Source organism: Mustela putorius, unplaced genomic scaffold (assembly GCF_011764305.1).
Source record: "Mustela putorius furo isolate JIRA1106 unplaced genomic scaffold, ASM1176430v1.1 tig00000765_pilon_pilon_pilon, whole genome shotgun sequence".
NCBI lineage: Eukaryota > Metazoa > Chordata > Mammalia > Carnivora > Mustelidae > Mustela > Mustela putorius.
Genome location: NW_025421470.1, coordinates 3,204,032 through 3,213,898, shown reverse-complemented (window position 1 = coordinate 3,213,898; position 9,867 = coordinate 3,204,032). Strand labels below are relative to the sequence as shown.

The window sequence follows — 9,867 nt, the reverse complement described above, 5'->3', positions numbered from 1 at the left end:
GACGACGCACAGGGGCCCGCCCTGGGCAGGGCTTCACCTCTGCCTGCGCTGAGCCCTGACCCTTCCGACCCGGCCCCTTGGCTTCTTGGGTCCCTCCGGGGGCCCTGCCTGCTCCTCCCCACCTTCTGGGCTCTCCCGACCCTTCGGTGTTGGCGTCCGGAGAGATCTGTCCGCCGAGAGCTCTTCTCTGACACAGGGAGTCAGTGTGCGGGCGCGTCCACACTGATGCTCTTAAGTTTGACACCCCTTCTCCACCCCGAGCCTGGGTCCAGTCCCCTCTCTATCCCAAGGAAGAAAGGACTTCAAGTCCATGTATCGTCTACCGCCTGTCGTCCGTCCACCTGTCTATCCTCCGTCTAGCTCTCAGCCCCCACAGCACCGAGGAAAGTGTTTTTCCCGCAGCAGACGCTCAGCCAAGCCACTGAAATCAGTCCACGGGGCCGTTAGATTCCCGGTGAGATGGAAATATGGTCGAGGTCTTTCTTCACCAGTGGTACTTAACAGAATCTCTATTTTGTGTGTGTGAATAGACAAAGACCACCCAAATGAACAAGCAAAGGCCATGTATTCGGAGCTTGCCCTAGCCAGGAAGTCAGCCACCATCACTTGCATTTGGACGGAGCTCGTGGGCAGGCAAAGGGGAGGCAAGGCTTACAGTGGAAAAGAGCGGGGTCTCCAGGTGCGCCCCGATTGGAGGCTGTTAGTCCAGGGAAGCTGTGGGTGTCCCAGTAGAAGTGGGATATTCTGTGTGACTGGTGAGCAATGCATATTGGACTTTCTCTGGTTGGTCCAAAGCTGGACATGGGGACGACGATGACAAAATTGCTCAGTTATTGATCAAGTCCTGGCCACTGGTTACAGGGGTTAGTGTTTGCCCCTAGATCACTTGGAGGAGATAGCAGACTGACTTCCTACAAGTCCGACTCAACAGCACCCTGGCTTCCTGGACTGGTTACTATAGATAATGGGTTGGTTTCCTGGGCTGTAGCTTATGGTTCAGAATTCTGTTTTTCTGTATGCTTTGGCCTTTGTACATTTGCATATCCAATTTCTAATGAGTTTTTGCAAATGACACAAATAGCTGTCATCTCAAAACTAAATATTGTTGGGGTTTTTTGGAGTTTCAATACCTTGAACAATAACAATAACCCAATCATTTGATTTCATCAAACCTAATATTTAAGTATTAAAAATTTCATCTAAATGGATGGGAAACAGGTCTTAAAGTCATCATTGTTCTAGATGAAGACGTGACTCTCCTAGAGCCAGAATGTTCGAGTTCTAATTCTGGGTTCCCATGGCTTTGGTGACCTCAGGTAATTCACCTGCCCTCTGAACCTCGGATTCCTATTTTGTAAACTGGGGAGGATAAGCCCTTCCGCTCTCAAGGAGCTGTCATGGGGATCAAAAATAATATTTTATTAACATATTGTTATTTATTATGAAAGCTACCCAATGTAAACAGAACTATTACAAAGAAATCACATATCATTCAAAAAAAGTTCCCCTCACACCAACCCCAAGGTGTGTTGTTTGTTGTTGCTGTGAGGGTAGGGAAGGGGTGGCTGAGGAAACAGTTTGATCTGCCGACAGCCGACAGACTTACAGAGTACCAAACCCGTGAGGCGAAGCATCCACAGAACTCCCAGATCGCGCATGCTTTCCAGCCTGTCCCTCAGAACAATGACATAGTGGAAGGTAGTGATTTTAACCTAATGTCAGTCCCAAACACTTCACTTACTGAAAAAAGAGACAATTAACAAGCAAATTAACACCCAAGTCCCTACAGTTAGCACTATTTGTGAGTTGCAAAGAAAAAAGATTATAAACGCCAAAATTTAAGTTTTTCTTGTGGGGAAAAGTGAAGTGTTTGGGGACTGGATGGTCATGATCTCCTTTAGACTTGGCAGTTGCCACATTTAGTACAATTAAGCATGTCTTTTTATAAGAAAATGTCAAAAATATTTTAAATGCTAGAAATCCGGGGTGGCAATTGGTCATTCAAATACATGTTAGCGTTTTTGCAAGTGAAAACGAAGGTCAGAAATTCTACTTCCCGACTTGCTCTAACGATGACAGCGATTGAAGTTGCTAGGTGTCCAGCTCGGCACCCGCTGTTTTATGTGAATTGTCCTGCTGAGTCCTCGCGGTCGTCCCTCAGCGCCCGGCCAAGGAAAGGAAGCGCTGGGAGGTACCATCTTCGCTCCAGGGCGAAGAGCCAGCGGGATTCAAAGCCGTTGCTGCCCCTCACTATACTCTCCCGGCCTCCCAGGAGTAACTGGTTTTCTGGAATGGCCCGAAACCACCTTCCAGGCAGAGGCGCAGCTCCGTGAGCTTAGACTGAGGAACCCCAAATGGCTTAAGCCCCTGTTCAGGATCCCATGGCAGGGAGCAACTGGGCGCCAGCCGGACATGGAGCTCGTGAGTCCTGGAGCTTACGACGCGACTGACCTCTCCTGCGGAGAGTCAGTTACCGCCTCATCGTTCAGTCCACGACAGTGTCACCCCGCCCCCCATCGTCAGTCCACGGCAGTGTCACCTCGCCCCCCCATTGTCAGTCCACGGCAGTGTCATCGCGCCCCCCCATCCTTCAGTCCACGGCAGTGTCACCTCGCCCCCCATCGTCAGTCCACGGCAGTGTCACCTCGCCCCCCATTGTCAGTCCACGGCAGTGTCATCGCGCCCCCCCATCCTTCAGTCCACGTCAGCGTCACCGTGCCCCCCCCCCATCATCAGTCCACGGCAGCGTCACCCCGTCCCCCCATCATCAGTCCACGGCAGCGTCACCCTGTCCCCCCATCGTCCGTCCACGGCAGCGTCACCGCGCCCCCCATCGTCAGTCCACGGCAGCGTCACCGCACCCCCATCGTCAGTCCACCGCAGCGTCACCCCGTCCCTCCATCGTCCGTCCACGGCGGTGTCACCCCGCCCCCCCTCGTCCGTCCACGGCGGCGTGACCCCGTCCCCCATCGTCCGTTCACGGCAGTGTCACCCCGTCCCCCATGGTCCGTCCACGGCGGTGTCACCCCGTCCCCCATGGTCCGTCCACGGCGGTGTCACCCCGTCCCCCATCGTCCGTCCACGGCGGCGTCCCCCCGTTCCCCCATCGTCCGTATCGTCCGTCCACGGCGGTGTCACCCCGCCCCCCCTCATCCGTCCACGGCGGCGTGACCCCGTCCCCCATCGTCCGTCCACGGCAGTGTCACCCCGTCCCCCATGGTCCGTCCACGGCAGTGTCACCCCGTCCCCCATGGTCCGTCCACGGCGGTGTCACCCCATCCCCCCATGGTCCGTCCACGGCGGCGTCCCCCCGTCCCCCCATCGTCCGTATCGTCCATCCACGGCGGCGTCACCCCGCCCCCCCTCGTCCGTCCACGGCGGCGTCACCCCGTCCCCCCTCGTCCGTCCACGGCGGCGTCACCCCGCCCCCCATCGTCCGTCCACGGCGGCGTCACCCCGCCCCCCCTCGTCCGTCCACGGCGGCGTCACCCCGCCCCCCCTCGTCCGTCCACGGCGGCGTCACCCCGCCCCCCATCGTCCGTCCACGGCGGCGTCACCCCGCCCCCCATCGTCCGTCCACGGCGGCGTCACCCCGCCCCCCATGGTCCGTCCACGGCGGCGTCACCCCGCCCCCCATCGTCCGTCCACGGCGGCGTCACCCCGCCCCCCATCGTCCGTCCACGGCGGCGTCACCCCGCCCCCCATCGTCCGTCCACGGCGGCGTCACCCCGTCCCTCCATCGTCCGTCCACCGTCCGTCCACGGCGGCGTCACCCCGCCCCCCATCGTCCGTCCACGGCGGCGTCACCCCGCCCCCCATCGTCCGTCCACGGCGGCGTCACCCCGCCCCCCATCGTCCGTCCACGGCAGTGTCACGCGCCGCAGGTCCGGCGGGGCCTGAAGAAGCGAGAGGGCCGCGTCCCCAGCCTCCCGCGGCGACGCCGGACCCGATCCAGACTGCGCCGCCCGGATCCGCTCAGACCGGTTCCCCGCCTCGGACAGACCGCGGAGTCCCGGGAGGCTTCCTCGCAGCCCCCGACGCCCTGACCCCTGACCCCGGGTGACCCCGACGGCCTGGGGTCGCACCGGCAGCGCTTTCAAACTCCGAGGAAGGCCTCGAAACGCCTCCTTAACTCGTCTCGCTCCTTTCTCCGTAGGCAGGAGGGAAAGGGCGCGCACAGCGCCGAAGGCGGCGTCTTCCCGGGCAAGGAAGGAGGACCGTCCCCGCCTCCGAAAACCCTTCCGGGGAGCCCCGAGCACAACCTTCCCAGCAGCCCCCGCGAGGCGTTCTCCGTCGCCCACGGGTGAGCCCTTCCCAGCAGCCCCCGCGCGGCTTCCCGTCAGCCCCCGCGAGGGACTTCCCATGACCCCGCAGCCGGGAGCTTGCGCAGACGCGTGCCTCGGTGCGGCGAGAGGGCGGCGAGCGGGAGGGTCCGCCGGTCCGCCCGCTCCATTTCCCCGGTGAGACATTCTCTTGCCTTTCCCAGGCCGAGCCGACAGACGCGCCTGTCGCTACCGCCCTGCCCTCCTCCGAAGAGAACGAGCGAGGGAAGGCGGTCCGGCCGGCCCGCCGTGAGGGCCCTGGGGGACCTCGGGATCGCTCCGGAGGGGCCGGAGGTGCTGGCCGCCCCCGGGGTCGGCCCCTCCTCCCACGCCTTTCCGGCCCGCTCCGGGCGGGGGCCGCAGGCCTGGCGGTTGCCGTGGCGACGAGCTGCGCCCCTGAGCCTGTCCCTTCCGAGCCCCTGGGGACCCGCCCGAAGCGGCCCCGAGACCGGGGCACCGGAAGAGCGCACAGGCCTGTCCGGTGTGGTTGAGGCCGCAGCAGCCGCCCGAGAACAAGCCGGGCCGCTTCGGAGAGGATTCGGGCCGTCTTCGCCGCGGAAATGTCGCGCTGGCCGTTAGGGCTGCTTCGGGCCCGGCCGCGTAGACGGGCACCGCGCGTTCCCCTGCGCAGGCCGCGGTGCGCCGCCGCCGATCGCGCGCCGAGACCCGCCGTGTCAGTGGGTCCCTCAGGAGCCGGGATGGCCCCGTGTCTCCTTAGAACAGAACTGTAGTGCGTTTGGGGGCCACGCGCCAGGTGCCAGGCGGGACCCCGAGCCCCTCTTCGAGGTGCCCATCTCTGAAATGGAGGTGCGGCCGCTGCCCTCCAGCGCCGTTGCGGTGTCCGCGTGAAATGTTCGCGGGGAGCCTGGCGCCGTGAGGGGGCGTCGGCGACCCCCGCTCACACCGTGCTCGCGGCTCCTGTAGTCCGCCGGAGCCGCCTGCCCGCCGGTCTTCGGGGAACTTCCAGCTCCGTTTGGTCTTCGTGATTTTCAGCCGTCCTTCCTTCCTGCGGAGGATCAAACCGCCGAGGACGGCTCAGCCAGGGGCTCGCTTGTGGGGTCCGAAGTCAGGCTGTGCTGAAGACTCGCGTCCACTAGCCCGATGTCCGCGAGGGCGCGAAGAGACCGCAGCCCTTGCGGTTCCGAGTGACCACTTGTAAGTTCATGGCTCCCCTGCAGGTGGCAGCCAGCAAAGAGGAAACAGCCGGCCACATGCACCCCCACCGGAGTTATGTGGGTTCATGGAGCGATGTCAGGACGCGGTCATCAAGACACAAGCCAGTGCTCCTCCCCCCCGGGAAGTGAACCCATTCAGTAACGCAGCCCAGCCGGTGGGGCACAGAGGTTCGGGGAGTCAACAGGGCTGCAGAGGAGATGTCCAGAGACCGGGCAGACTAGGGTTTTATGTTGGCAGCCACTCAAGGGAAGAGCCTGCAGCTCGCCCCCACCCCCTCTGTCCTCACACAGCACAGAGCAAGTGTTCGACGCCACACGCTTACCAAAGTGCATGTTGGGTGTCATTTTGCAACAGAACTGTAGTTTATGCAACACTTGGAGAAGAGAGAAAAAGTAGAGCATATCCGTGTTTTGTTCCTTTTATCGTCTGGTTGAGAATCTTGGTTTTTTCCCCTTCTTTTTATTATTTTTATTTATTTATTTATTCATCTTGCTTTTTATTCTTTCTTGATTCTCCTTACATCAGATTCAGTTTTCCAGGGGCTCTCTCAATACCTCAGTGAAGTAATTGTAGCTGAGCATGTGCTGAGCCCCTGGGTTGTCTATTAGGGGGCTCTGAGGATCAAGAAAAATGTACAAACCCGTCTGGGACAAATTCAGCATTAATGCACGCTCTTTAAAAACTTAACAAAACTCTGATCCTCTGTGGCTTCCTCTGGATCCATTATTCTAAAACAGTGTCATTCTTAAAAGCTAGTGGGTATGTAAGGCCGGTTCTACTCTGGTACCAAAGATGACCTTGCGGGGGGCCATGGTGGTGGAGGGTGAGGCCAAGGGTCAAGGGACTGTACCTTCCGGGGCCTAAGGATGCATCAGACTCTCCGAGGCAGGTGCAGGGGAGGAGCCTGCAAGCCAAGTGACCTTTCCCGGAATAAGGCTTGCCCTGCCCAACTAGCGGGAAGGTCATGAGGATAGAATGAGATCATGAGGATGAAATGGTTGGGAAAGGCCACGTGCTGTAGAAATGGAATGTGTGTACTCAGCTCGGGTTTTTAAATCAGTGATCACACACTGCTTGATCCGTACGGAACAATGCACGTTCCCATGTGTCAGTGATGGGACACAGTAAGATGGTGAACCCCTGTGAACCTGCTCCCCAAAATGAGGAAGCAAAGGAGGAGATGAGTAGAATCACTGTGAACGTCTGAGTGCAAAGATCTCTGTCCACACCTCAAATCCCTCTGTGCAGGATTCAGTCTTGGAGGAGCTGAGGGGTCCTGGGCCAGGAGGGGGAGGAGGGAGACTAAACACTGCCCTGTGTTGCCTCCTAGGATGGCCGGTCCCGTGTCGCTGTCCAGCGGAGTGACTGATGCCCGAGGACTCCTCGCCTGCTGTAAGTCATTTTTCCCAGCTCATTTGGTGGGCAGAACCGCATCTCATGGTGCCTTTATTTTGTACTTCTGAGGATAAGCGCTTCCCCCCATAGGCTTATTCTTCACCTGCGTTGTCCGTGTGTAATTCTTCAGATGGTCTTGCTACAGGACTCCCTCCCAGAACAGTGAATCTTCTCTCTTTCTGGAACGCGATTCTCACATTTCTCTAGCTGGTGAACTGCTCTTCACCTTGAACATCGGACCCAGATGCAACCTCCTGGGGACGCTGTCCTACCTGCTTCCAGCCCTTGGCACCCCCCTTCTCTCGGCTTCCGCTGCAGTTCTCGCATCCCTGTGACTTGTGTTTCCACAGGTCAGCCTCCCGCCATGCCCCAGGGCCTTGGCCCCCACAGTCTAGCACAGAGCCTGCCATGCAGTCAAGGCTCACATTATTAAAAATTACTAAGTGATGTTGGCAAAATCGGTAAAATGCGGTGAAGTATGCAGCCACTTACTGGCATTTTGGTGTGAATCCTTCCAGGCCTTTAAAATGCACGTATGATTGCACTTAATTGGAACGGTTTCCTTTATCACTTGCTGTTTTCAGGGGCCCTTACACAGTAAACACATCAGCTTCTTCAGAAGCGTTTTAAATAACAGCAGTATTTCACCTTGAGGGCCTGTCAGCATCATCTTGACTCAGTCAAAGTTTGATAATAGAACGAATGGAAATGTTTAATTCAGGTTTGAAGGCGGTCGGGAGCGTTCCTTAAGGAGATCGCACTCGTTTACTAAGAAAATACCGTCTCCGGGTTGTTCCGGTACCTCATTCATCCGGCCCTGGGGTGACCACCAAAAGCACTTCCTCGGCTCTGGGCGCTACCTGCCCTCTGCTCTGGTGCCCTGCTTCTTTGTGCATCTTTATCTCCTCCCAGGGCCTGGCTTTTAATGGCCCAGCTGGTAGGGCAAGGCTCTGAGCCGCTGTGGACCAGATACCCTAGTCAGAGCGGCAGAAGCCTTTTCCCTTCCCCTGCACGAAGAGAGCCAGGAAGATTTTACATGGGACTGGCATCCACGCCATCTGAGCCCTAAAACTTGGCCCTGAAGACCGGGCTGGAGTCCACTTTGGGCCCCGCTAGGCTCCTGGCCGCCAGCTCTGGGCTTTGCCACAACTCCTGACCTCAGTGTTAAGGACTTCTAGGGCTGGGTGCGTGGCCTCTGGATAGGGACCGTCTGCATTTTCCCCGCTGCACGAGAACAGAAATGGAAAAATCCCCACGTATGAAGCAAGTTCAATTGGGCAAAGATGACTTCATCTCACCAGTGCATTCCTTGATTAGTTTCTTACTATGTCCAAAATATTGTTGGTTTTCAGAAGTGACGATATCAAAGAAAATGTGATTTTTTTTTTCTTTTTTAAAGATGTTATTTATTTGACACACAAAGAGCGATCACAAGTAGTCAGAGAGGCAGGTGGTGGTGCGGTGTGGGGGTGGGGAGCAGGCTCCCTGCTGAGCAGAGAACCCGACCCAATGTGGGCGTGATCCCAGGACCCTGAAATCATTACCTGAGACAAAGGCAGAGGCTTAACCCACAGAGCCACCCAGGTGCCCTGTGATTTTTTTTTCCTAAAAGAGTTTTTATATTGTTGTAACCGGAGGTTTTGTAACATGTTTAAGGGTTTGGGGGCTGGGGTGTTTGGTGGCTTGAAGGTCTCTGTAGTTACCTGCCGCCTAGGTGGCAAGCTCCTGAGAATAGCATCCGTCCTTCTCTCTTTGTAACATAGACAGCGTCATGCAGAGCCAAGCGCTTGGTTGCTCGGCGACCCTGCATTAGAGAAGACACTGAGGAGCATTCCAGGGTGACACATCTAATACGTGCTGCTGGGCAAGGCAAGGAGGGCGGGCAGCACCCTTGCAGGGAGACCGCAGGCGCTGGCCGTCAGTCCCCTCTGATCCCCCTCCCCCAATGTGACCAGGCGTGTCCCCTCACAGATGCTCCTGAGTTTGCCGGTGGGAGGGCGGTGGCTGAGACATAATGATCCACAGGACCTTAGTAGGCACATTGGGATTTAAAACTCGCATTCGCTTTTTGCTGCATAATCCAGCCTTAACGGGACTTACATTAAAGACAGGAGGTGGGAGCTCAAACTGCATTTTTAGAAGAAAATGGCAGGTCAGCCACGCACACTGCTGAAAGGGACTTTGTAGCTAGTTCTCTCTTGCCCGGGCACCTGGGGCATGGCCACAGATCATGGCACATTCATACAGACCTGCTGTACCTTCTGGCACTTAACGTCACCACTGCCCACCTGGGAACAGTCACTCAACGGCAGGGGTTCCTCGAGGGTCTCCTGGGTGCCAGGCTTGATTCTAGGTGGTGAGGATTCATTGATGGACAAACGGATAAAAAAAATCTCTGCCCTCACAGAGCCCACATCCCAACATGTGACCTCCTTCACCTCCGGATCAGCCACAGGACGTCCCTGTAGCTGACTGGCGCCCAGGACAGTGATGTTCCTGCCCCGCCGTGATACACACAGTGAAGGGGGGGACCTGCAGGACATGCTTAACACTGGAAAGCTGTCCATTCTGTTCATTATCAACATTATTAATTGAACAGAATCACCTTGCACCCCTCCTGCTGGAAGTCTGACTTTCTGATGAGTGGAGACATAAACGAAGCTTCTCTTCTCCCCACTAAGTAAGCAGGTTCTGGTCTTACCTGTCCCTCCCTCTCTGGGAACGGTCGGTGCTTTCATGCTTTCTAACCTTGCTGCATTCTCTCAAGCTCTGAAGTCCAGACTTGCCAAAAGCGCCCTCCAAAGAGGTTCTCCCCCAGGGATGTCTGTTGCTTTCCCCAGTGTGCCGTGGCCTGGCCGCCTGGTTCTTTCGCAGACCCCGAGCTTTTGGGCAGAAGGTACTTGTTCTAAACCTTCCTTCCCGTTGCAACTGCTGGCACAGGGCGTCTTTGGCACACAGTAGGGTCTCATGCTTC

General features: G+C 57.4%; 1 protein-coding gene across 1 annotated transcript in view; it reads left to right on the top strand.

Moving 5' to 3' along the window:
* The first annotated feature begins 4,353 nt into the window (after positions 1-4,353).
* Positions 4,354-9,867, top strand: part of SLC37A1 (solute carrier family 37 member 1) — a 69,215-nt gene continuing 63,701 nt past the window's right edge. Inside the window, exons 1-2 of the mRNA XM_004762219.3 lie at positions 4,354-4,460; positions 6,829-6,890. The gene's annotated coding sequence lies outside the window, so the exon portion shown is untranslated. The remainder of the gene's footprint in view (positions 4,461-6,828; positions 6,891-9,867) is intronic.